Source organism: Artibeus jamaicensis, unplaced genomic scaffold, assembly GCF_021234435.1.
Source record: "Artibeus jamaicensis isolate MK-2021 breed Jamaican fruit bat unplaced genomic scaffold, CSHL_Jam_final contig_469, whole genome shotgun sequence".
In the NCBI taxonomy this organism is placed as follows: Eukaryota; Metazoa; Chordata; class Mammalia; order Chiroptera; family Phyllostomidae; genus Artibeus; species Artibeus jamaicensis.
This window is the reverse complement of record NW_026521847.1, coordinates 2,805,211-2,830,895: the sequence shown is the minus strand read 5'-3', so window position 1 is coordinate 2,830,895 and position 25,685 is coordinate 2,805,211. Positions and strand designations below refer to the sequence as shown.

At 39.5% G+C, this 25,685-nt stretch overlaps 1 protein-coding gene and 1 pseudogene across 10 annotated transcripts in view; one reads left to right on the top strand and one right to left on the bottom strand.

The window, feature by feature from the left end:
- WDR33 (WD repeat domain 33) overlaps positions 1 to 21,615 on the bottom strand; it is a 104,482-nt gene extending 82,867 nt beyond the window's left edge. For 9 of the 10 annotated variants that reach the window (XM_037125639.2, XM_037125643.2, XM_037125642.2 and 6 more), the window contains exon 1: positions 21,451 to 21,615. The gene's annotated coding sequence lies outside the window, so the exon portion shown is untranslated. Of the gene's footprint in view, positions 1 to 21,336; positions 21,427 to 21,450 lie in introns of those variants that run through there. The other variant, XM_037125640.2, reaches the window with a different exon arrangement.
- LOC119034539 (spermidine synthase-like) lies at positions 8,372 to 9,188 on the top strand (annotated as a pseudogene).
- Positions 21,616 to 25,685: the final 4,070 nt, after the last annotated feature.

The window sequence follows — 25,685 nt, the reverse complement described above, 5'->3', positions numbered from 1 at the left end:
CAGGTGGTGCCCTGCCTTCTTGTTTCCTCTTTCATACTGTAAACAAGTATCCTTTTGCAGGCTATTGAGTGTCATGTTCTTGACATGTCTGTGCTTTTTACTGATGATTCTGCTGCTTAAAATGGCACCCATATGTGCTAAAGTGCTGTCTTCTGTTCCTAAGCACAAGGCGGCTTTGGAGTGCCTTATGAAAACCATATGGTTAAAAAGGCCTGGTTCAGGCATTATTAGTTCAGGCATGAGCTGTAACTACTGCTATTAGCCACTGAGTTCAAAGTTAATCAATAATACACATTAAATAAGGTCTCTTTAAACAGAAACACACAAAAAACAGTTATGTTTTGATTGGCTGAGGCAAATATGGTCATCAGAGGCTCCCAGTTATCTAACCCTGTGTTCACCCTTGGAACAACAATTGAGTATTTGCTAGTTCAGTGTTTGCAGTAACTTTAAAGAACATAACTACCATGAGTAATAAGGATCACTTGGGGTTGGCAGCACTAACTATCCACAAGAAGAACAATAAAACTGGATGGTACACACAATGCAAGGCTATTCTCAGTCTCTCATTTTAAATTTCCTTCAACATCAGAACCCCTTCTTAAAGTCACATCTAAAAAGTAAATTCAAGATACACAGCAAAGTTATACTACCACCCTAATGCTATCCATAACTCCTCAAAAGAGCCCCTAAGCATTGGAGGGATTGGACACAGTATCATCAGAGTGCAAAGAACAGTGAACTTGGGAAGCTAGGGCTCTCTGTAAAGGCTCCTCCTTCCCTACCTTGGAGAAATTTTTGACACTCTGGGTCTTCGCTCCATCTCATCTTTAAAATGAAGGACCAGTATTAAGGACTATTATTATTACCCAATAGTTACCATTTGTAAAGCACATAATGATTATGACTTATAATCTTCTATTTGACATTCAAGAAAACTACTGCTATTTTTAAATCATATTACAAACTGGAAGTTATTTCCAGAAAGTACCTTTCTTTATAAATTTGTAAATTTCAGAAAAAGCATTCTATGATTTAACAGAGACCCATGAAGTGTACCCATGTCTTGCCCTGGCTAATGTAGCTCAGTGGATTGAGCAGCAGCCTGCAAACCAATGGGTTGTGAGTTTGATTCCCAGTTAGTGCACATGCCTAGGTTGCAGGCCAAGTCCCTGATAGAGGGCACGTGAGAGGCAACCATACATTGATGTTTCTCTTTCCCTTTCTCCCTCCCTTCCTTTCTGTCTAAAACTAAATAAATAAATCTTTTTAAAACTTTGGTATTTAAAAATAAATCTGTAAATCTGTCTTACACACACACACAAAAAAACAGTTCAAAGGCATAGGCAATCAGAAAAATAGCTAAATAAGTTATATTACTATTAAAATTTGTTTGAAATATTTTAAACAAATTTACCCGATCTGAAACTATGCAGAAAAATTAGACTGTAAAATAAAATTTACAATTATTTTAAAAGAACTGTATATTTTCAGGCAAAAGTCAAAAAATGGGAATAAACACATAAAGACAACAGAGTATGGAATTATGATAAAATCTTGCCATTTCCTTTATACCTTAGGCTTTCCCAAGTTGTCCACAGATATGATTTACTTTTATAAAGAGGTAGGAGTGGTGTTTTACTTTTTAAAAAATGTTCTTCTCAAATCTCTAGCTTTGCCAAATAATGTGCCACAAAGCATTTCAATAAACAATGGGCTACATAAAAGATGGTGATCCAGTAAGACGATAATGGAGCTGAAAAATTCCTATCACCTAGCGATGCTATAGCCATTGTAACACTGTAGTACAATGCATTACTCACCAGTTTATGGTGATGCTGGTGTAAGAAAGCCCAGTCCACTGCCAGTCATATAAATGTACAGCACAATTACATACAGCACATACTTGATAATAATGAACAACGTTACTGATTTACTCTACTATACTTTTTATTGTTAGTGTACTCTTTCAACTTATTTTTAAAAGTTTGCTGTAAAACAGTATGCCATGTTACTCCAAAGGCAGACTCACATTATCTTGTGTTTACAGTGTCTCTTGATTGCATCATTTTCTCTTGTGCTTGATTTAACCTCGTATTGTTTTGTGTAGTAACATGCTGCACAGGTTTGTAGCCCAGGAGAAACGGACTGTACCATTACAGCCTAGATGTACAGTAGCTATACCATCTAAGTTTGTGTAAGTGTACTCCATGATTCCACGGAACAGTGAAATTGTTTAACACATTTCTCAGGACATATCCCTATCATTAAGCAGCACATGACTGTACTTTCAAAACCTTTGTTGGTCTATTTCTATACCAATGCTCTCAATTATTTTTGTAAATTTATGCTCATTTATTATACTCAATTTATTCAGCAGTCTTTACACTCACAAAGTATACTATGTATAATCCTAAAAAAGCATATATTAGAGTGGTAAAAACTACATCTTTTTGCCTAAACTATAAATTCCTTGTAAGCAAGAACTGAATGTTTTAATCTCTACATTCCCAATAATTTGCATACACCTGGCCCACATGAAAATTGTGATATATGTTAAAATATGAGGTCTGTCCAGAAAGTATCCAGCCATGTAATAGGAAAACAGGCACTTACTGAAGAAGATACAAGATAAAAGAAACATAGGACAATGACTCCTCAGTCCCCTTCAAAGTAGGCACCATGGGACCTCACACAGTTCTCCCACTTGCCATCAGTTGCCCTGTTGTATTTTCCTGAATTTCATCTATGGTCTGAAATCTTTTCCCTTTCAAAGGTCATTTTAGTTTTGTAAGAGCCAGAAGTTGCAGGGCACCAAATCTGGTTTTAGGGGTACTAAATCACCTGGGTGATTTAATGTTTTATCAACAAACTGTGCACAAGATATGATACATGAGCAAGCATGCTGTCACAATGAATCTGCCAATCACCAGTTGCCCATAACTGCAGCCTTCTGAATTACCCAAATAGTTTGCTTGGAGGAATATTCAAGTTTAACACTAAACCTGATGCAGATTCATTGCTCTACTCTCTTGGTCACTATGAGGGCAACAGTCACACAATACACACGATCACTCAACAGCATCTACCACCCCCACTGACGATTACAGTGAAGTTGTCACTGTTCACACATGAGCATTCCAGTCCACTCTCCTTGGCTGCAGGGTTACATCGATGTTCCATAGACCACTCTCATTATATTAACAGTGGTTGCAGATTTTGCAAATAGGCATCTTATGCTATCAGAAAATCACCATTGGAACACCCAGTAACACTTGATGCACACAGGCTCCACCAATGGCTGCTAAAATTAGTGAGCAAAAAATTGAGAAGCAACATATATTTACTTAGTTTCAAGGTATGTCCTCAAAATACTTATTAATTACAAAGGAAAATAGTAACCATACAGAAAAAAAGGTCCAGCAAACAGTACTTGCTCACAGAACAATAATTTTTGTTTTTGTATCACAGGGAATGAGCTAAGAGAAGTTTCACCAAACTGAAAAGATATTTTTTAGGACAGTGTAACTTAAAATACAAAATGTTACACATACAAAAGAAACATTTTAAGGTGGGAGGATAAAGCTTAAGATTAACAAAGATATGCAATTCATTCTCTAAGACAACTATAACAGAGACAATTAATATAACAACTCTCTTAGCTGTCCAAGAGTCATGCTTTCCGTATTAGGACTCCTGGACAGAGAAAGCAAGTAGTGGTTTCAACTAGTCCTAAATTAGGTTGGTAGATCACAGAGGTTTGATTTGTAATTGAGATAACTTCCTGTGAGCAAGTCTTTTTTTTTTTTTAAAGGTTTATTTACTTTTAGAGAGGAAGACAGATAAACATTAATGTGCAAAAGAAACACTGGTCAGTTACCTCTCCCACACTGCCAACTGCGGACCTGGCCACAACCCAGGCATGTGCCCTGACCAGGAATCTAAACAGTGAACTTCTGCTTTGTGGGTGGACATCCAACCCACTGAGCCACACCAGTCAGGGCTCTGTGAACAAGTCTTTAAAAAAAAAAAGTATATGTATTAAACATAACAAAAATCAGGAAGACTGGTCTAGTTAAAAAGATCAAGGAGACAATCAGAGAGAACATCTGAACCTTAATTAGATCCTGGTTTGAAAAATCCAGCTATCAAAGACCATTTGAATATGGACCAGCTATTACACAATAGTATGGAACTATGGCTTTGATGTGATACTGCACAATAATGTTGCATGTTGAAACACTGTCATGGACAGACTTCTTATGTATGTAATATGTATGTATGTAGAGACATAATGTCATTATACTGAGGTAGGACAGGCCTAAAATTCAGTATGACTGGTGTCCTTATTTTTTTTTAAAAAAGGAAAATTTTGGACATATGTAATTAAGACTGGAACTTTGCTGGCACTCTCCAGGAGCATACCTACATTTCTGGTCCTCCACTTCTTCCTGTCAGGCACGTTATCCTTGCCTTTCCTCAACTCCGGGAGCCCTTCTTTTGCTTCTGTAACTTGTTTCCTGAGCCTACACACAGCATAGCTGGCTCACTTCTACTACCTTTATAACTTTCCACATAAACTTTCTCTTTTAATTTGGGAGGAAAAAAAGATTGGACCTATGCTAACACAAGCCAAGAAGTTATCTGAAACCAGAATAGAGGCCTGGGGACCGATCTTTCCCTAGCACCTTCTGAAGAAACATAGCCCTGCTAACATCTTGATCTTGGACACCTAACCTCTATAATTGCAAGACAATAAATATCTATTGTCTAAGCCACTCAATTTGTGGTATTTTGTTATGGCAGCCATGGCAAACCAAGAGAGAGAGAGAATAACAGCAAAATTAGGACAAATGTTGAATTTAGGAGGCAAGTATATGGTATTAACCTCTTTCAACTTTTCTGTATGCCCAAAATGTTTGATACCTTAGGGTAATACCTTAGAATTATGTGACTACTCTTTTCCAGCAACCATTCATTTAGAAGACAGTGATAATAATTATCTGATTAAAAGAAATTTTGTTTATCAGGATCCACAAAATAACTTGGTGGGATTTTCACTGGGATCATGTTAAATCTACAGATTAAGTCAGGGAAAACTCACATCTTGACAATACTGAACCTTTCTTTCCATGAACATGAAATATTTTTCCATTTATTTAGATCTTTGATTTCTCTCCTTAAAATTCTATAGTCTACCTACCATAGATTTTGTACATTTTGGGGGGAATTTATACTTAAATACATTTTTGGGTGGAAATGTAGAATATAGCAGTTTTTAATTCCAAATTCTAACTGTTCATTCTGGCTATATAAGAAAGCAGTTGACTTTTGTGTATTTATCTTGTACCCTGAAACCTTGCTATAATCACTTATTAAGAGTTTTTTTTGATTCTTAAGATGGTCTACATAGACAATCACGGCTTCTGTGAATAAAGACAACTTTAGATCTTCTTTATTAATGTGTATACCTTTTAACTTCCTTTCCTCATCTTATTGCATTAGCTAGATCTTTCAGGACAATGCTGAGAAGGAGTGGTGAGTATGAACATCTCAGCCTTGTCCCTGACTTCAGCATCTAGTTCCTTACTATTAAGTATGGCATTAGCTGTGAGTTGTATTTTTTAAAAGATTTTATGTATTTATTTTCAGGGAGAGGAGAAGGGAAGAGAGAGAGAAAGAAAAACACTGACTGGCTGCCTCTTGCACACCCAGCTGGGGAGACCACCCACAACCCAGGCATATCCCCTGACTGGGCATCAAATTGAGGCCCCTCCTGGTTTGCGCAGGCTGATGCTCAATCCACTGAGTCACACCAGCCAGGGCTCTGAGGGTTTTGTCGATATTCTATATGAACTTAGGGAGTTCCCTTCTATGCCTCAGTTTGCTGAGCATTTTTATCATGAACAGATATTGAATTCTGTCAAATGTTCTTTTACAATGATTGATTTAATAATATGATTTTTCTTCTTAAGCCTGTTGATTGTGATAGATTACATCAATTCATTATTGAATGCTGAACCAGACTGGTATAACTGGAATAAATCCCACTTGATCACTGTACATGTAATTCTTTTTATTCATTGTTGCATTAGATTTGCTAGTATTTTGTTGAAGATTTCTGTGTTTATGTTCCAGAGATACTGATCTATAGTTTTCCTTCTATAACATCTTTGTTTGGTTTAGTATTAGGTTTCAAATATGAATCAGGAAGTATTCTTTCTACTTCTATTTTCTGGAAAAGATGGTAAAGAATTGGTATAATATCTTTCTAAACTGGTAGAATTCACCAATGACCCATGTGGGCCTGGTGCTTTCTGTTTTGGAAGGGTAAGGTTATTAAATCATTAATTCAATTTCATTATCAATTTCATAAGCTTCCCCACCATATGCCTTGCTGAGAATCTTCAGACACAAAAATATTTATAACATAACAGGGTAAAGGACTATAAAAGTATGTACAAAATGCTATGGGATTCTGGGTATGTACCCAAAGAATTGAAAGCAAGTGCACTAACAAATATTTGTAAACCCATACTCACAGCAACATTATTCACACAATAGCTAAAAGATGAAAAACAACCCAAATGTTCATAAACAAATAAATGGATAAAAAAGTGTAGTGTATTCAGTATCATTCAACTTCAAAAAGGAAATTTTAATACATGCCACATGGATGAAACTTGTAGAACTTATGCTAAGCCACAAAAAGAGTTTTGTTTTTTTTTTTTAAGTGGTTCATGAGCAGGGTGGGGTGAAGAGGGAATAGAAATTCCTGTTAGGCCAACTCAGCCATGCTAAAGAGTTTAAATCTACCAAATACAGCAAGAAGCCTTAAATGAAATCTACAGATACATAAATGGGTAAAAGGAATTCAATGACACCCCCTACCTTGCAGTCATATGTAGAATTCTAATAAGGATATTTACATTTTGGGGAGCAAGAAAGCAGGGACATGGGGTCCAAAAAGTAAAAAAACACTGTTGTAGGCAATGATGAATCAATCATTCCAGAAATGCAGATTATAAAATTTGTATTTTAGGAAGATAAATTGTCCTATGCTCAAACATTAGTTTGCTGTATGTAGCCCAAACTATCTCCAAACTGATAACAATGGTACCTACTGAATAGATGAAAAGGGACTAGAGGATAGCCACAGAAAGGAGACAGATCACCACAAATCTTCTTGTGCCTTTATTTGTTTACCTATACATATAGTACATGAATAAGTGAATAAAAATAACATAACTTATTAAAGTAATGCTACTGATAAACACCCAACAAAGGTAACCATGTGAAGAGAAAGGCAGATTGGAGCAATATACCTACAAACAAGCCAAGGAAAGCCTGCTTGCAGTCACCAGAAGCTAGGGAAGAGAGAGGCATGGAATGGCTTTTTCCTCCGAACCTCCAGAAGCAATCAACTCTAACCACACCTGGATTTCAGATTCCTGGCCTTTAGAACTATGAGAATAAATTTGTCATCTTAAACACCCTCCCCCACAAAAGTAATGCTATTAACTGTAATATTATGGACATGGTCAAACAGAACTGCAAATGTCTATTCTGGGCCCAAATTTGATATTTAAAAAAATAGTTGGAATCAAGCATTGTGGGTAGAAATTTTGGGTTAAAAAAGACAACTCCCTAACAGTATCATCTACAACTTGAGTACATGAAACACATGAGGGAGACACTGGGTTACACACAGGTGTGTGTGCAAAATCTACCAAGAAATGGTAAGCGAAATCCCATGATTTAAAGGCAGATTTAAAGGCTGAAAATCATTAGGTTACTAAAACAAAAATACACAAAAGTCCTCATTGATAATTCACAAAATAATGTGACCACTTAACTCCTGATGGAAAACTTTCCTGACTTAGACTTTACTAGCTATTTAACTGTCATAATTTTAGCTTTCTCCCAAAGACAAAGAACAAAAAATCCCTTTCAAGTTGTACTATGAAATGTTCTAGATTTCCTTTTCTGTTTTCTTTTTAAAGAGTACTAAACTTGTATACAGGTGACCTGAATTCTGCCATAACTGTGTAACTAAGAACAAATTTAATCTCCTCAATCCTGTTTATCTTCAAATTAAAGGATCAATATTTAACATTCTCTATAAGTAAAATAATTCTGTAACTTCAATATACACATAGACTAGATAAAATTTCCAAAGTTTCTTTCATTTTTTTAGGATTTACATTATATTTTACTTTTATTTTTTCCAATAATCTTATATTTCAGGCCCTCTAGGAGGGTTAGATTACATCACTGCAGTGGGCAGAGCTGGTCAAGTTGTGTTGTGGCTTGGTGTGGCCTGAGTCCAGGTTCCTAAGTCCAGGGTCCACACGCAGCACCAGCCACCAGCATGCCAGCCATGGACTCCAGCCCTGCTGCCATCCAGGAGGGCTGGTTCCAGGAGGGTAACTTCCGTGAAAAGTGAAGCCTGGATACCAGGAGTACCAGGTACCAGTACCAGACTGGTACTAGAATATCTTTTTTTCCTGCAGTAAGAGTCATGGCAACATGCTGGTGTTGGAGCAAGTCATCAGTGCATAGAAAAGGATGAGTTCTCCTACCAGGGGATGACAGCCAACCTGCCACTCTGCAGCCACCCAACCCACACACAGTGCTGATCATCAGGGGTGGGGACACAGAGAGTGTCCTAGAAAGGTTGAAGGTGGTAAAGCATTCCTCTGTGGAGTCTATGGTCCAGTGCAAGACTGATGAGGATGTCATTCAAGTCTCTAAGAAGTTCCTATTGGCCATGGCTCCAGGTCAAAGCTGACGCTCCACGTTTTGAGATCGTGAAACAGAACAAGGACGGCTTTGACATTATCATCACTGACTCCTCTGACCACAAGGGCCCTGCTGAAAACCTCTTCAAGTAGTCTATTACCAGCTCATGAAGACAACCCTCAAGGACTAAATACTCTGTTGCCAAAGTAAGTGCCAGTAGCTGCATCTAAACTTCATCAAAGACATGCTGCATTTCCACAAGTCGCTCTTCTCATGGTGAGCTATGCCTACTGCACCATTCCCACCTTACCCCAGCAACCAGAATGGCTTGATGCTGTGCAACAAAACCCCAAGCATTCTAGTAGCTGGTGCAGCAACTGAGACAAATGCAAGTCGAACAGATGCAGCTGAAATATTACCACTCTGACGAGCACTCAGCAGCCTGAGTTTGCCTACAATGCCCTGCCTGAATGATGTTAGCTGAGGCCAGGTGCCAATGCCCATACCACCCAGGACCTCGGCCAAGGAAGCCATGTACAAGACCCCTACCAGCACACCTACCAACAAGGTGTTAAAGGCTCTAGAATGCTGCTCAGCCTGCCCTGCTGAGCAGACTGACTGTCTCTCTCTGTGGTGTCCAGCCTCCAAACCTATACCAACTGTGGTGTACAATACCATCTCCACCCTCCGTCACCCTTCACCCATCAAACATACATATTTATAACAGAAAAACCTTGATACTTTTATTTTTCAATTACAGTTGACATACATTAGTTTCAGGTGTACAAGATTAGACAATTATATACCTTACAAAGTGACTTGAATATACTTTTCTCCAAAGATGACAAATGGCAAATGTGAGTATGAAAAGATGCTCAAAATTCTTCAACAGCAGAGACATTCAAATGGAAACCAACAATGAGGTGTATTTACCACCTCACATCCACTACAATGGCTACTATCCAAAACAATAAAATCAAATGTTGATGATGATGTGCAGAAATAATTAAAATATTCAGTGTCAAAGACAAAGACAATCTTAAAAGCAACAAGAGAAAAGAAGTACTTTACCTGCAAAGAAGCTCCTGAAGACTGTCAGCTAACTGCTCAATACAAACTTTGCAGGCCAGAAGGGATTGACACAAAATAATCAAAGTGATGAAATGAGAGGATCTACAAGCACTATTATTCTACCCAGCGAGGCAATCATTTTAGAATCAAAGGACAGGTAAAGAGCTTCCCAGACAAGAAAAAGCTAAAGGAGTTCATTACCACCAAACCAGTGTTACAAGAAATGTTAAAGGGTCTTCTTTAAGAAGAGGAAAAAAGATCAAAAATAGAAATAAAGAAATGGCAATTAATGCATATCTATCAACAATTAAGTGCAAATGGATTAAATGCTACAATCAAAAGCCACTGTCTAAACAAAACGAGAACCTTACATATGCTGTCTACAGAGATTCCCTTAGGATGGAAAGACACAGGCAAAAAGTGAAGGGATGGAAGTTCCTGCCAAGATGGAGGTGTAGGTAGAGATCCTTTGTTTCCTCACACAACCAAAAGGAGGACAACAACCAGTCTGAAATCATAAACAATGTAAGCACCAGAAATTCAAACTGCATGGAACTCCAACAACCAAGGGATTAAAAAAAATCAACCAGAACAACCAGACCAGTAAGTGGCAGACTGGCAAGCTGACTCAGAAAAACTGCTACAACATGCAGAAATTGGAGGCTGGGCTGACTTGAGAGGACTCAGAGGTGCCTGTGGGCTACAGCTGGGGTTGCCATGGTAGGAGAAGTTCCCAGTCTCACAGGAGAGTCCAGGAGTCCATTGAAAAGTACACTAGACACTGTAATTGAACAACAACAAAATAATTTTTAAAAAAAGAAAAGTGCACTAGAGATGAGCAGGAGAGCTGCACCATTCCTTCTCTGGCCCCGCCCCCACAGGCAGCACCACAATGCAGCTAGGGTTACCCTGCCTGGGTGAATACCTTAGGTCCCGCCCCCTTACAACCTATCAGCTGCACCAAGACAAAGAAATATGGCCCAAATGAAAGAACAGAGTACAGCCTCAGAGAGCTAAGCCAAGAGGAGATCACCAACCTATCTGGTGGAGAATTTAAAGCCCTGGTAATGAAAACACTCCCAGATCTGATTGAGCTTGGCTGAAAATGAAAAGACAAATGAAGAATACCAAAAGTGAAATAAATCAGAATGTTCAGGGAACCAACAGTTAACAGGAAGGAAACCAGGACTCAAAGCAACAATTTGGAACGAAAAGAAAAAAAATAAACATTGACTCTAACAGCATGAAAAAACAAGAATTCAAAAAAGTGAGGAGACTCTTACAAACCTCTGAGACAACCTGAAACGTTCCAATATCCGAACTATAGGGGTGCCAGAAAGAGAAAAATGACTGCAAGAAATTGAAAACTTATTTGAACAAATAACGAAGAAAAACTTCCTCAATCTGGCAAAGGAAATAGACTTCCAGGAAGTCCAGGAAGCCCAGAGAGTTCCAAGGAAGTTGGACCCAAAGAGTAAAACACCAAGGGACATATCATTAAGTTACCCAAGATTAAACAGAAGGAAAGAATCTTAAAAGCTGAAAGAGAAAAGGAAAGAGTTACCTACGGAGGAGTTCCCATTAGACTATCAGCTGATTTCTCAAAAGAAACCTTATAGGCAAGAAAAGGCTGGAAAGAAGTATTTGAAGTCATGAAAGACAAGGACCTACATCCAAGATTACTCTTATCCAGCAAAGCTTTCATTTGGAACGGAAGGGCAGATGAAGTGCTTCCCAGATAAGGTCAAGTTAAAGGAGTTCATCATCACCAAGCCATTATTGTATGAAATGTCAAGGGGACTTATCTAAGAAAAAGATCAAAACTACGAACAATAAAATGACAACAAACTCATAACTATCAAAAACTGAACCTAAAAGAAAAACAATGGAAACAAAAACTAAGCAAACAACCAGAATGGGAACAGAATCAGAGAAATGGACATGGAGGGATTTCAGTGGGGAGGGGGAAGGTACAGGGAAGAAGCAGCATGATTAATAGGCACAAGGTATACAGGGAAAGATAAAAAATGGTATGGGAAACAGAGGACTCAAAGAACTTATATATACAATCCATGGACGTGGACTAAGCAGGGAGGGGAATGCTGAAGGGTTGGAGGGGGCAGGATGGAGAAGGGATAGAGGAGGGAAATTGGGAAAACTGTAACAGCATAATCAATCAAAATATTAAAAAATAAAAAATAAAAGATAAAAAAGTGAAGGGATGGAAAGGTATTTTGTGGAAGTGGAAACAAAAAAAGCTGAGGTACCAATACTTACATCAAACAAAACACTTTAAACAAAGGCTACAATAAGAGACAAAGAAGGGGGGGACTTCCGCCAAGATGAAGGCGTAGGTGGAAACACCTTGTGTTTGGTTGTGTGTCCTCGCACAACCAAATCTAAAAACAACAAAGTTTTAACAACAATAAACACAACCAAACCACACAGAAAATTGACAATACGGGGACCGAAAACAATGCAATGCTAAGCTAAAACGGTGAGAGGGGCAAAGCCAGCAGCGGAGGGGGGTTGGCCAAAAAGATCCCCGACTGGGGTGGTGCGCAGGCAGTCAAAAGCGTGGATCCCAGGTGCGTGCTAGCTACAGGCGGACACAGGGAGGAAGCTCGGCTGGCTGGCTGCGGTCGCACATTTGCGTGCAGATAAACCAGTGAAGAGGCAAGCACTGAGACCACACGGCTAAGGGCGACGGGCTTGCACATTTCCGCTCAGATAAACAGGCAGGGGCGGTGGTGAGGCAGACTTGGCCAGCAGAGAAGACCTCCATTGCTCCCTCTCTGACCCCGCCCCCACATACAGCATCACAAACCAGCCACCTGGATGGCCCCGCCCTGGTAAACAACTAAGGCTCCGCTCCTCATACGTAACAGGCACAAACAGATAAAAACATGGCTCAAGAACAACTCAGAGCCCCAGAGCCGATAAATCTAAGCAACAAATAGCAAAACTTTCAGATCCACAGTTCAAAACACTGATGACCAGGATGCTCACAGAACTGGTTTGACTTTAGTCACAAATTAGAGGAACATATGAAGGCTAAACTAATCGAAATGCACAGGAAACCAATAGTAATGGAAAGGAAACTGGGACTCAAATCAAAGGAGTGGATCAGAAAGAGGAAAAAAATGACCAAACAGAAAAGGATGAAGAAACAAGAATTCAAAAAAATGAGGAGAGGCTTAGGAACCTCCAGGACATCTTTAAACGTTCCAACATCTGAATTACAGGGGTACCAGAAGGGGAGGAGAAAGAGCAAGTGGAAAACTTATTTGAACAAATAATAAAAGAGAACTTCCCCAATCTGGCAAAGAAAATAGACTTCCAGGAAATCCAGGAAGCTCAGAGAGTCCCAAAGAAGGTGTACCCAAGAAGGAACACACCAAGGCACATCATTACATTAGCCAAGATTGAAATGAAGGAGAAAATCCTAGAAGCAGCCAGAGATAAGGGGACAGTCACCTACAAAGGAGTTCCCATCAGACTGTCAGCTGATTTCTCAAAAGAGATCTTCCAGGCAAGAAGGGGCTGGAAAGAAGTATTCCAAGTCATGAAATCAAAAGACCTACATCCAAGATTGCTCTATCCAGCAAAGCGTTCATTTAGAATGGAAGGGCAGATAAAGTGCTTCTCAGATAAGATCAAATTCAAGGAATTCATCATCACCAAATCCTTATTATATGAAATGTTAAAGGGACTTACCTAAGAAAAAGAACATTAAAAAGATGAACAGTGAAAGGACAGCAAACTCACAGTTATCAACAACCACACCTAAAACAAAAGCAAATTAAGAGGACAGCAAGATCAGGAGTGAACCATAGAAATGAAGATCACATGGAGGGTTAGCAACAGGGGAGTGAGAGAAGGAGAAGGTGGGAGAAGGTACAGAAAAATAAGTAGCATAGACGGTAGGTAGGAAATAAATAGGGGGGAGGGTAAGAATAGTATGGGAAATACAGAATCTAAAGAACTTGAGACACGTGTTCATAAACTAAAGGGGGGAATGGTGGGGGAGGGGTGTGCAGGGTGGAGGGGAATGGAGGGGGAATAGAACAAATGTAATGGCATAATCTATTTTAAAAATTTTTTTAAAAAAAGAGACAAAGAAGGACCCAGCCATTCCACTTCAGGTTATTTTTCTGAAAAACTCCAAAACAATAAATTGAAAAGACTATGTTCACTGAGGCATTATTTAAAATAGCCAAGTTATGGAAGCAACCTAAGTATCCATCAATACATGAATGGATAATTAAGTAGTGCACATATACAATGAAATATGACTCAGCCATAAAAAAGAATGAAATCTTGTCTTCTGCACCAATATGGATGATCTAAGAGAGAGTGTATTGAGTGAAATAAGGAAAGACAAATGCCATATGATTTCACTTATGTGTGAAATGTGAAAAAATAAGCAGACCTGATAAAACAAAGTCATAGATAAAGTAACCACTTTATCAATGATGGTCACCAGATGGGAGGGAGATTGTAGGCTGAATAAAAAAGGTGAAGGGATTAAGCATAAAGTCTTTCTGGAAAAAGTCCAGCCATTGTTAACATAACAAGAATGGTTTGTGTGACATCGATGTAACCCAGCAGCCAAGGAGAATGGACTGGAATGCTCATGCATAAACAATGACAACTTCACTGTACTAGTCAGCGGAGATAGTAGATGCTGTTGAGTGAGCCTGTGTACTGCATGGCAATCACATTCAAAATGACTGAGCAAGTACAGCAACAAATCTGCATTAAATTTTGCACTAAGCTTTAACATTCCTCCATAGAAACTATTTGGATGATTCAGAAGGCTTTGGGGGACAATGAAATGAGTGCAGCACAAATAAAAGTGTGGCATGAATGCTTCAAAGATGGTCGAGACTCTGTTGAAAGTAATCCACCTTCTGGAAAGCTTGCAACAAGCAGTACACCTCAGAACATTGAACATGTATGGCATGTGATCAACAAAGATCAGCAACTCACAAATGCAAGAACTAGAAGCCGATCTGGATATTCCAAAAACTACTGAGATTTTGACGCAGGACCCTGGCAGGAAATGTTTTGTGACAAAATTCATTCCATGGCTTCCGCTACAAGAGCAGAATGAGCATCTTGTAGAATGAACATTGTGCCGCAGTTGCTCATGACTTGATTTAAACTGCTACCAATGAACCACATTACCTCAAGAAGGTGGTAACTTGAGATGAATTGTAGGTCTATGACTATGATCCAGAAACAAAGGCCCAGTTGTCCCAATGGAAGTTGCTGGTTCTCCAGGCCCAAAAAAGACCAGGCAAAGTTGGAGCAAGATCAAGACTCTGTTAACTGCGTTTTTTTATTGTGAAGGTGTTGTCCTTTATGAATACGTCCATCCAGACCAAACAATTAATAAGGAGTACTACCTCAATGTTCTTTGTGTCAGTTAAGAGATGCAATAGGATGAAAACGGCTGCAGCCAGGGGCAACTGGTGATTGGCAGATACAGCATGATGATGTGCTCACCTATGCATGAGCCTTGTGCAGAATTTTTTGATGAAACATCAAGTCAGCCAGGTGACTCAGCCCTCCACAGCCCAGATTTGGTGCCCTGTAACTTCTGGCTTTTCTCAAAACTAAAATTACCTTTGAAAGGAAAGAGATTTAAGACCAGCGGTGAGATTCAGGAAAATATGACCGAGCAGCTGAGGCTGTTGGGAAAACTGTGTGAGGTCTCAAGGTGTCCATTTTGAAGGGGACTGAGGCGTCATCATCCTATGCACAATGTTTCTTGTATCTTGGATCTTCTTCAACAAATGTCTCTTTTATTCCACACTACATGGCTGGATACCTTCCAGACAGACCTTGTACAAATTGGTAGTTAGGGAATAGTCACGGGGACATAAAGCACAGCATAGTAATATAGTTAATAACATTGTTATAATTATGTATAGTGTCAGATAGGTACTAGATTTATCAGGATGACTTCTTCATAAGGTACATTTAATGACTCATTGCTGGGTTGTACACCTGAAACTAATATAACTTTCTACATTAACTGTAATTGAAAAAAATGAAAAATTAATGTACATGGAAATACAAAAAAAAATTAATGTATATGGAAATACAAAAAACCCATTATGTCGTACACCTAAAACTAATGTCACATGTCAATTATACCTCAATTTAAAACACTGAAAATTACATCAGCAATTAAATTCTTATCACTAAATGAAAATATCAAAATTTACTCATGCTTACTACATATTAGACACTTCTCACTTTTGAGATATTATAGTTAACATTTTTATATAAAACAAAACTAAAATTCAGAAGTTTAATCAGACTTTTGGCCAAGATGGAGGAGTAGGTGAAAACACTGTGCCTCCTCTCACAACCAAGTTTAAAGACAACAAAGTTTTAGTAACAAAAATGCAACCAAAACACAGAAAATGGAACTGTATGGAAGTCCGACAACAACGAACCATTCAGCCAGACAGGTAAGAGGGGTGTAGTCAGCGGCTGGTGGAGCGGGGTTGGGCAGGAAAGATCAGCCAGACCAACCCAGGAGCGCAGGCGGCAGTTGGCAGATCCCAGGTATGGGGTGGCAATGGGCAGAGCCAGTGAGGGCGCAAGGCAGCTGTCTGACCTCAATCACACATTCCCGCGCAGATAAACCAGGCAAAGGAGCAAACAGTGAGACAGACCGCTCAGACTAGGGCCCCAGCAACGGGAATTAGAGCCTGAAAGCACCAATTGGAAACTTTCGGGGTCGAGGTGCCAGGAGAGGCTCCCAGACTCACAGAGTTTGTTGGAGAGACCCACAGGGTCCTGGAGGGTGCACAGGCCCACACACCCGGGAGCCGCCACCAGAAGGGCCCAGTTTGCTTGTAGGAAGCAGCAGAGGGGACCGAAATCCGAGAGAGAGCAGAACAAACGCCACTGCCCCCTCTCTGACCCTGCCCCCACATGCAGTGTCACAACCCAGCAACTGGGTCACCCCACCCTGGTGAACACCTAAGGCTCTGCCCCTCATACATAACAGGTGCGAACAGACCAAAACATTATGGCTCAAGAAACAGCTCAAAGCCCCAGAGCCTATAATTCTAAGCTACCAAGAGATAGCCAACCTATCAGATGCACAGTTCAAAACACTGGTGATCAGGATGCTCACAGAACTGGTTGATTTTGGTCACAAATTAGAGGAACAGATGATGGCTAAACTAATTGAAATGAAGGGAAATACACAGGAAACCAATAGTGATGGAAAGGAAATTGGGACTCAAATCATGGAAGGAAGAAACATCCAATCAGAAAAGAATGAAGAAACAAGAATTCAGAAAAATGAGGAGAGGCTTAGGAACCTCCAGGACATCTTTAGATGTTCCAACATTCAAATTATAGAGGTACCAGAAGGGGAAGAGGAGGAGCAACAAGTAGAAAACTTATTTGAACAAATAATAAAGAAGAACTTCCCCAATCTGGCAAGGGAAATAGACTTCCAGGAAGTCCAGGAAGCTCAGAGTCTCCCAAAGAAGTTGGACCCAAGAAGAAACACACCAAGGCACATCATAATTACATTAGCCAATGTTAAAATGAAGGAGAGAATCCTAGAAGCAGCAAGAGATAAGGGGACAGTCACCTACAAAGGAGTTCCCATCAGACTGTCAGCTGATTTCTCAAAAGAGACCTTACAGGCAAGAAGGGGCTGGAAAGAGGTATTCCAAGTCATGAAATCCAAAGACCTACAACCAAGATTGCTCTATCCAGCAAAGCTATCATTTAGAATGGAAGGACAGATAAAGTGCTTCTCAGATAAGATCAAATTCAAGGAGTTCATCATCACCAAGCCCTTATTATATGAAATGTTAAAGGGACTTATCGAAGAAAAAGAAGTTAAAGAAACATGAACAGTGAAAGGACAACAAACTCACAGTTATTAACAACCACGCCTAAAAAAAAAGCAAACTAAAAGGACAGCTAGATCAGGAGTGGAAACATAGAAATGAAGATCTCAAGGAGGGTTAGCAAGAGGGGAGTGGGAGGAGGAGAAGGGGGGAGAAGGTACAGAAAATAAGTAGCATAAACAGTAGATAGAGAATGGATGGGGGGGGCAAGAATAGCATGGGAAATACAGAATCTAAAGGACTTGAGACACGTGCTCATAAACTAAAGGGGGGAATGGTGGGGGAGGGGGGTAGGGTGGAGGGGAATGAAGGGGGGAATAGAACAACTGTAACAGCATAATCAATAAAAAATTTTTTTAATTTAAAAATATAAAAATAAATAAAAAAAGAAAAAGATGATCAAAAATATGAACAGTGAAAGGACAGCAAACTCACAGTTATTAACAACCACACCTAAAACAAAAGCAAACTAAGAGGACAGCTAGATCAGGAGCAGAACCACAGAAATGGAAATCACATGGAAGGTTAGCAACAGGGGAGTGGGAAGAGGAGAAGGGAGGAGAAGGTACAGAGAATAAGTAGCATAGACGGTAGGTAGAAAACAGACAGGGGGCAGGGTAAGAATAGTATGGGAAATATAGAATCTATAGAACTTGTGACACATGAACATAAACGAAACGGGGGGTGAATGGTGGGGGAGTCGTGTGAAGGGGAATGAAGGGAGGGAATAAGACAATTGTAATGGCATAATCAATAAAATATATTTTTTAAAAAAGAAGTTTAATTAACTGACCCAGTATAAATAAAGCTGGGTAGTGGTGAGCCTGGCATTCAAACCCAGTTTTGCCTGCTGCTGAAATTCATGCCCTTTCCGACACTACCCAGACCTGGAAATTCATAACCCCTCAAATTATGAATATAAGGTACAACACAAACATTATGAAGTTAGTCACTCTACCAGAAAATATTAAAATGTTTATCGTCCAGAAAAGATGAGAGAAATTTCGGTAAAATTTTCCAAAATACTTAAAGGATTGTGTCTAGGACTAATGTAAATCTTTGCAAGGGGAAAAGAAATGTTACAAAAGAGAGAGTGTTCCATCACAAAGTTTTGAACCTGTATCTCTGTCAAAGACAAAAGACGAAATACTTTTTTTTTTTTAAAGATTTTATTTATTTATCTTTAGAGGAGAAGGGAAGGAGAGTGGGAGAGAAACATTAATGTATGGTTGTGTTTGTGCATCCCCTGCTGGGAACTGGCCTGCAGGGAACCTGCCTGCAACCTGGGCATGTGCCCTGACTGGGAATCGAACTGTGATTGTCTGGTTCCCAGGCCCGCGTGACAAAATACTTTTAAGTATTAAAACTATGATCAACCCTGAGTGGTATGGCTCAGTAGACTGAGAGCCCACCTGCAAGCCAAAGGGTCTCTGGTTCAATTCCCAGTCAGGGCACATTTCTGGGTTGTGGGCCAGGCCCCCAGCTGCCAGCATGCATGAGGAAACTAATTGATGTATCTTGCATACTGCTGTTTCTCTCCTTCTTTCTCTCCCTCCCTTCCCCTCTCTCTAAAAGCAAAAAAATAAAAATCTTAAAAAAAAAAAACCAATCAGTTGACTTACTTGGTCAAACACATTACAACAACAGAGAAACTCACCACAGCAAAGGAAAAAAAATTAACATCTTTTATAAGCAAAAGTTTCAACACAAAATCCTGGAATAATGTTTGGCAGAAAACTAGGACACTTTGGAATCTTAAACAACAAATCTGTAATGCTTAAACAACTGGTAAGTTTCTGACAAAGTATTTAATTAAATACTTTGATAATGAAGATTTCTAATCTGCAGGTTCCAACTTATTAATACTACTTTAAAAACACTAAGTCTTAATCTTTTCCTAAGTGACCTCAAAAGAATTATGAGAATACCCTGGTAAGAAAATAGCTTTCATTAATACCTTGGTCAACGTATTTGTAGTAGTTATAAAGCTTTACTGTAATCTTGTTTTCTTATTCTTAAATATGAAACAGTTCAAACTTCAGCAATAGGCGACATGTTTTTCCCAAAGTAATGTGAAAAAGTGTATGTACTTATTATTAATACTTAGCAAAGAGAGTTCAAAAAAGCACCCGAAGTGGCTTTAAGAAGTGTAATTAGCCCTGTACGGTGTGGCTCAGTGGATTGAGTGCCAACGCACAAACCAAAGGGTCGCCTGTTTGATTCCCAGTCAGGGAACATGCCTGGTTTGTGGACCATGTTCCCAGTAGTGGGCACTCAAGAAACAACTACACATTGATGTTTCTCTCCCTCTTTCTCCCCCCTTCCCCCTCTCTCTGAAAATAAATAAAAATCTTTTTAAAAAATGTTTAAGTGTAATTAAAGCCTTAGAGCAAGTTAAAATTGCAATGGCAAAATCTGTCCTTTTAATAATTTCTGCCAAAGAATGCAAGGTAAGCCAACAACATCATAAATAAGGATTTATTTTTTCCTAAAGCAGTGTGATGTAAATCCAACTTTCTACCAAAATCCTTCCCACAAGAATGCAAAAATAAATTTTTCCAAGAAAATAGGCTAAATACAGAACTTCAAGCCTCAGTACAAAATGCAAATCCATACAGTATCTTTACCTTCTAGGCAAGCAGTCCAATTAAAAAGCGATAAAGTATGATAAAAGATCAGTGTTAAGTGCAAGTAAGACGGGGGGGGGGGCAGACAGAATGCTACTAGGGAAACAACCGGTTTCACCTAAAAGCTTTGTTTGAATTAAATAGATCTACCACTGCACATTAACAGGCAAAAAATAAATTGTGCATTAGTTGACTCAGTGCTCACAAGAGGTATTCCTTTTAACATAGGCTTTTGTTCACTCTAATGTCTTTCAGAGTTCCTAAGGTTTTTTTTTTCTGTGCAAAAATTACTCCCAAACATTTTTAATAGGCTTTCTACAAGTAATCCTACCTTTCTGATTTGATTTACACATATCAATTATGGAATTCCCTATTGACCTGCCTACTTCTTTCTCCGGATGGGCCACCATCCGCATGGGTTACAACCATGTATCAACATTTTTTCCTTTTTTTTTTTTTAAAGAATGCTTTCTAAGAGCCTAAATAACTATTTGCCAGAGGCGACCTAAAATCGGAACTGTGGAGGGAGTTATTAATGGGACTCTTGCAGGGAACATGATTTAAGAGAAACAAAATAATAATATAACTACTCCAAAAGAGCAGGGATCTTACTTGTCAAGCTGTGTACTTATTCTTGTTACTAACAGCGATTACAAACCACGATAATATCGAGGTTAAACCTTCTGCTCTCTGAGATTTTTGCATTAACTTCCCGTGACTCCTTAAAGTGTAAGGCTTAAACCAATCATACACAGCCACACTCTGTTCAACCCTAAGCACAACCCCCTGCACTACCGCCCCAAATCTCAGTTTAACCCGCTTCCCTCCTCCAAACTTCACCTCCTATCCGCGGCCTACGTCTAGTCGCCACCAGTCGCCAGTGAGGGCCGAAGTCCTATCATGCCTTGTTTTCCTGGCCTACAACAAGCCGCCAACCACCTCCCCAAAGGCTCCAACCTTCCTTAAACAATCCTCCCGACGTCGCTTTCCCCTCCTCTTCCTACCTGTTCCCAAGCTCCCCGCCAGGCCTCCAAAGCACGCAACGGCCGAACTTGAAAATGGCGGAAAGTGCCCTCGCCTGCTGCCGGCGAGATGTCCTGTAGCACCGCCGCACTCACCTTCTGGCACGGAGCAGAGCTCTTAGTGAATGAAGAGCGAAGTGCTCCGGTTCACTGCCGGGTGTGTCCCTCCTGTCGACCTCCTACCTCCGCACCTCTCAATCCCTCTCGTCCAAAGGAGCAGCCGCCATGTTCCCCTGGGTACTACCGAGCGCACGCTCATGCGTCAACGCGCACGCTCTACGTAAGCGCGCCTGGGCCACCGGGTTCAGTAGGGCTCAATCTGCGCATGTGCATAGATGAGAGACCGGACCTTGTCAGAACCCTACGCAGCCAATCAGAGTGTATCCTTTGTTGCCTCTTGGAGAAGGTTGGCTCTGCTTTTAGAGGAGGAGAGAAGGCAGCGAGTTTGGCTGTATTGACTGTCTTCGTATTGTGAGCCAACCCTGAAGCAAATATTAATTGAGAATTTTGTTCTGTATTAGGTTATATGCCAAACTAACGAGAGAGTCTAATTGTGGACAAGGCATTTGACCTTGCAAAGTCTTTTAAAATGGTGGCTCACACCTGAGAATGTAAATGAATGCAAGACAAGAGTGAAGAATGCAGCTACCCTATGTGAATAGTATTTCTATGTTAGTGTCTAGAGCCCAAGAACTAAGTAAGCCCTATGGTATAACCACTTTGGAAAACTTAAGTGTGTGTTTTTTACACAGCAATTATACTACCAGAAGAATATACCCACCAAAGGCTTGTACAAGAATATTCATACCAGCTTTATTCATACAACCAAACAATGATAATCCAGATGTCCATCAGTACTTGATGGTAAATAAACTGTGGTGTGGTTATACAATGACCAGTATAGCAATAGGAAATAATTCCTGATGAACACAAAAACCTGGATGAATATCAAGGTTTCAAGTGTTGTTAAATCAGGCACAAAAGAGCACACTGGATGACGGAATTTATATGAAATTGAGAATAAAACTTCTAGCAAGGTTTCTTCTAACTTGGAAAGTAGTGTAGCAATATGAATCAAGAGTCTTAATTTGGAAACTAATATAAAATAATGTATAATGTAAACTATAATTTAAAAAAATAAAATAATCTTTAAAATATTTATTACTTTTGACCCTAATCCTTCTTCTAAAATCTATCCTAAGAATAGTCTGAGAAATGTGGAAAAGAACTGTCAGTAACAAACCTGTTACTGAAGTAATATTGAAGATAGAAAAAAAAAAAAGAGGGAGCAACGTAAGTGTCCAACACCAGAGAACAGTAGTACATCATCCAACAGAATATCACACAGACATTACAGAGTATACAATACAAAGTTTTAATAATGACATCAAAAATGCTTATAATCTCATTATAGTGGGATATGAATATCAAGAACTGTAAATACAGAGTCCAGCCCAAATAACGACCCCCTTTTTATATTGTTATTCTACTACAGTTGTCCCAATTTTCCCCCTTTGCTCTCCCCTGCCATGCCCATCCCCCTGCCACGACAACCAATCCCCACCCTGTTGTCCATGTCCATGGGTCATTTACACTTGTTCTTTAACTAGGCCTTTCCCCCTCTTTCCTCCCACATCACCCTCCCCTTTCCCTTCTGGTTACTGTCAGCCTGTTCCTTGTTTACATGCCTCCAGTTCTATTTTGCTCATTTGTCCATTTTGTTCATTAGGTTCCACTCAAAGGTAAGATCATATGGTATTTTTCTTTCACTGCTGGGCTTTATTTCACTTAGCATAATACTCTCCAGTTCCATCCATGCTGTCACAATTTAATGCCCCTTTTTCATTATAAAATCTTTTAATACAAAATCATAAGCATGTAATTCTGTAACATAACAATATCACGCTCAAGCACACCATATGATGTTTCAGGTGAAATGTTCAAATTAAAACTATAACACCCATATTATTATCACCACCCATATTATTATTACCCTACCAATCACTCTGAAACAGGCCTTACTTCTGCTGGAATGTGTATGTATACATAATAAATAGCTAAGGAAATAAAATGGTGGGATTATGAATGACTGTTTCCTTCAAATATCTGTATTTTACTTTTATAATCACTAAGAGGGAAAGGGTCTTTGTTTTTTAAAAAGCAGGTTACTGACATATGTTATTTTGCATTAAATGTATTTCCATTTGTTACCAGTTACAATATTCACCTCCTTGTCCATTGCTTAACATCACACATTGCTTAGGGATTCTTCCTATTTTTTCATTTGTTTAGATGAGACTTGGAAACCACTGGGTGTTGTTAATAAATACCAGAACCATACAACTCCCCGGGTGTCAAGAGTTTAGTTTTCCTTTTCCCAATTCCTGAAAGGCAGGGATTATCACACACTTGGAGGAAACAAGAAAAGATTTGGGAAAGCAACAATTTTACTGCAGGCTACTATTAAATAACAAATTTAAATAAATTTTAAAGATCTTTCTGACTTTATTCAATGATTCATTAATTGGGCAGCACCCTATCTAGCAGACAGAAAGGAGCTTCAATTAGCTGTGGAAAATCAAAGATTTTATAGGCAGAAGAAAGCAAGAACAAGAAAATTATAACAGGCAGAAAATCAGATTAGTAAAGACAAAGTCACTTTCCTTTAGAGGATAATAGGGGTCTATGGTGCAGATTACCTTGCTAGTGGCTGATTGACTGATCTAACATTCCATTTGGGACCAGCCAAAATTGTAATTGTCTTGGTTTGGTGGTGTGGAGTAAAGCATAAGTGACTCCATTTGGGGACTGTTGTCTTGCTTTTGACACTAGGATATGTGACTGTGTATATCCCCTATCCCCTAAAAGAATTATGATGGAGATAGCAGTGGGAGTAGCAGGAATGAGTGATATGGAAGAACTCGTTACTCAATCAAACCACTTATTCATACAACAAACAGATACTGTCCTGCATTTCCTCTAACTTCTGGGCACAGAATAAACCAGATGCCAAGGAGTTCCTTGTAGGACAAGGGGCAATTCTATTTACATCTGGTAAGTGTAGGGATAGGATGTCAGAAGCCCCGAAGGAAAGCCAGAATGACAGGAAGGACTTTCATGGACTGAAGAGAAGAAAAGGATCAAAAAGGTTACCCTAAGGAGTCCACCCTTAAGTTGGGTCCTAAAAGTAAGGTAGGAAAGCGATAAGAAGTCTATTCCTAGATATAGCCATAAATAGTAGGAAAGGCATTCAAGCATATTAAATTGTCCTGATCTTTGAAAATCTTTAAAATGTGCTGAACTGGAGCATTAATATAATAGGCATTTATAAAATCATCATACAATGTTACCATAAAAATGTACTGTATCAATCTCTTATCAGTGTGGCATAGATGGTTGGGCATTATCACCCATTGATATTTCTCTCCTTCCCTTTCTCCTTCCCTTCACCTCTCTCTAAAAATAAATTAATAGCCTTCTGGCCAAGATGGAGGCATACGTAGATACACTTTGCCTCCTCATACAACCAAAAGAAGAATGACAACAAATTTAAAAACAAAAACCAAGCAGAACTGCCAGAAAATTGAACTGTACCACAATCTGACAAACAAGGAGTTAAAAAAGAAACATTTCTCCAGACTGTTAAGAGGGGCAGAGACAGGGAGCCAGGACAAACAGGACGAGCAGCAAAGTGGCAGCTGGAGGACTGGGCAGGCAAGGTGGTGGCTAGCAGTCCAACATTCACATGTAGCTAAACTGAGAGGAAAAACTGGGGAGTGAGACAGACTGTGCAACCCAGGGTTCTAATGCAGGAAAAGAAAGACTCGAAACCTCTGGCTGTAAAAAAAAAAAAAGAAACTGTGGGAGTTGCAGCAGTGGGATAAATTCCCCGCATCAAAAGAGAGTTTGTAGAACAGAACCACAGGGTCCTCGAATGTACACAAACCCACCCACCTGAAAATCAGCACCAGAAGGGCCCAATTTGCTTGTAGGTAGCATGGGAAGTGACTGAAAGCCAGCTGGGAGGCGAGCAAGCGGCATTGTTCCCTCTTGGACCCCTCCTCCACATAAAGAGCCACAACACAGACAAGTGGGTTGCCCTGGCCTGGTAAACACCTAAGGCTCTGCCCCATGTATGCTGCACCAAGACAAAGAAATGTGGCCCAAATGAAAGAACATATCAGAACTCCAGAAAAACAACTAAGTGATGAAGAGATAACCAACGTATTAGATACAAAGTTCAAAAACACTGATAATCAGGATGCGCACAGAAACAGTTGAGTGTAGTCACAAAATAAAGGAAAAAGTGAAGGCTATGACAAGTGAAACAA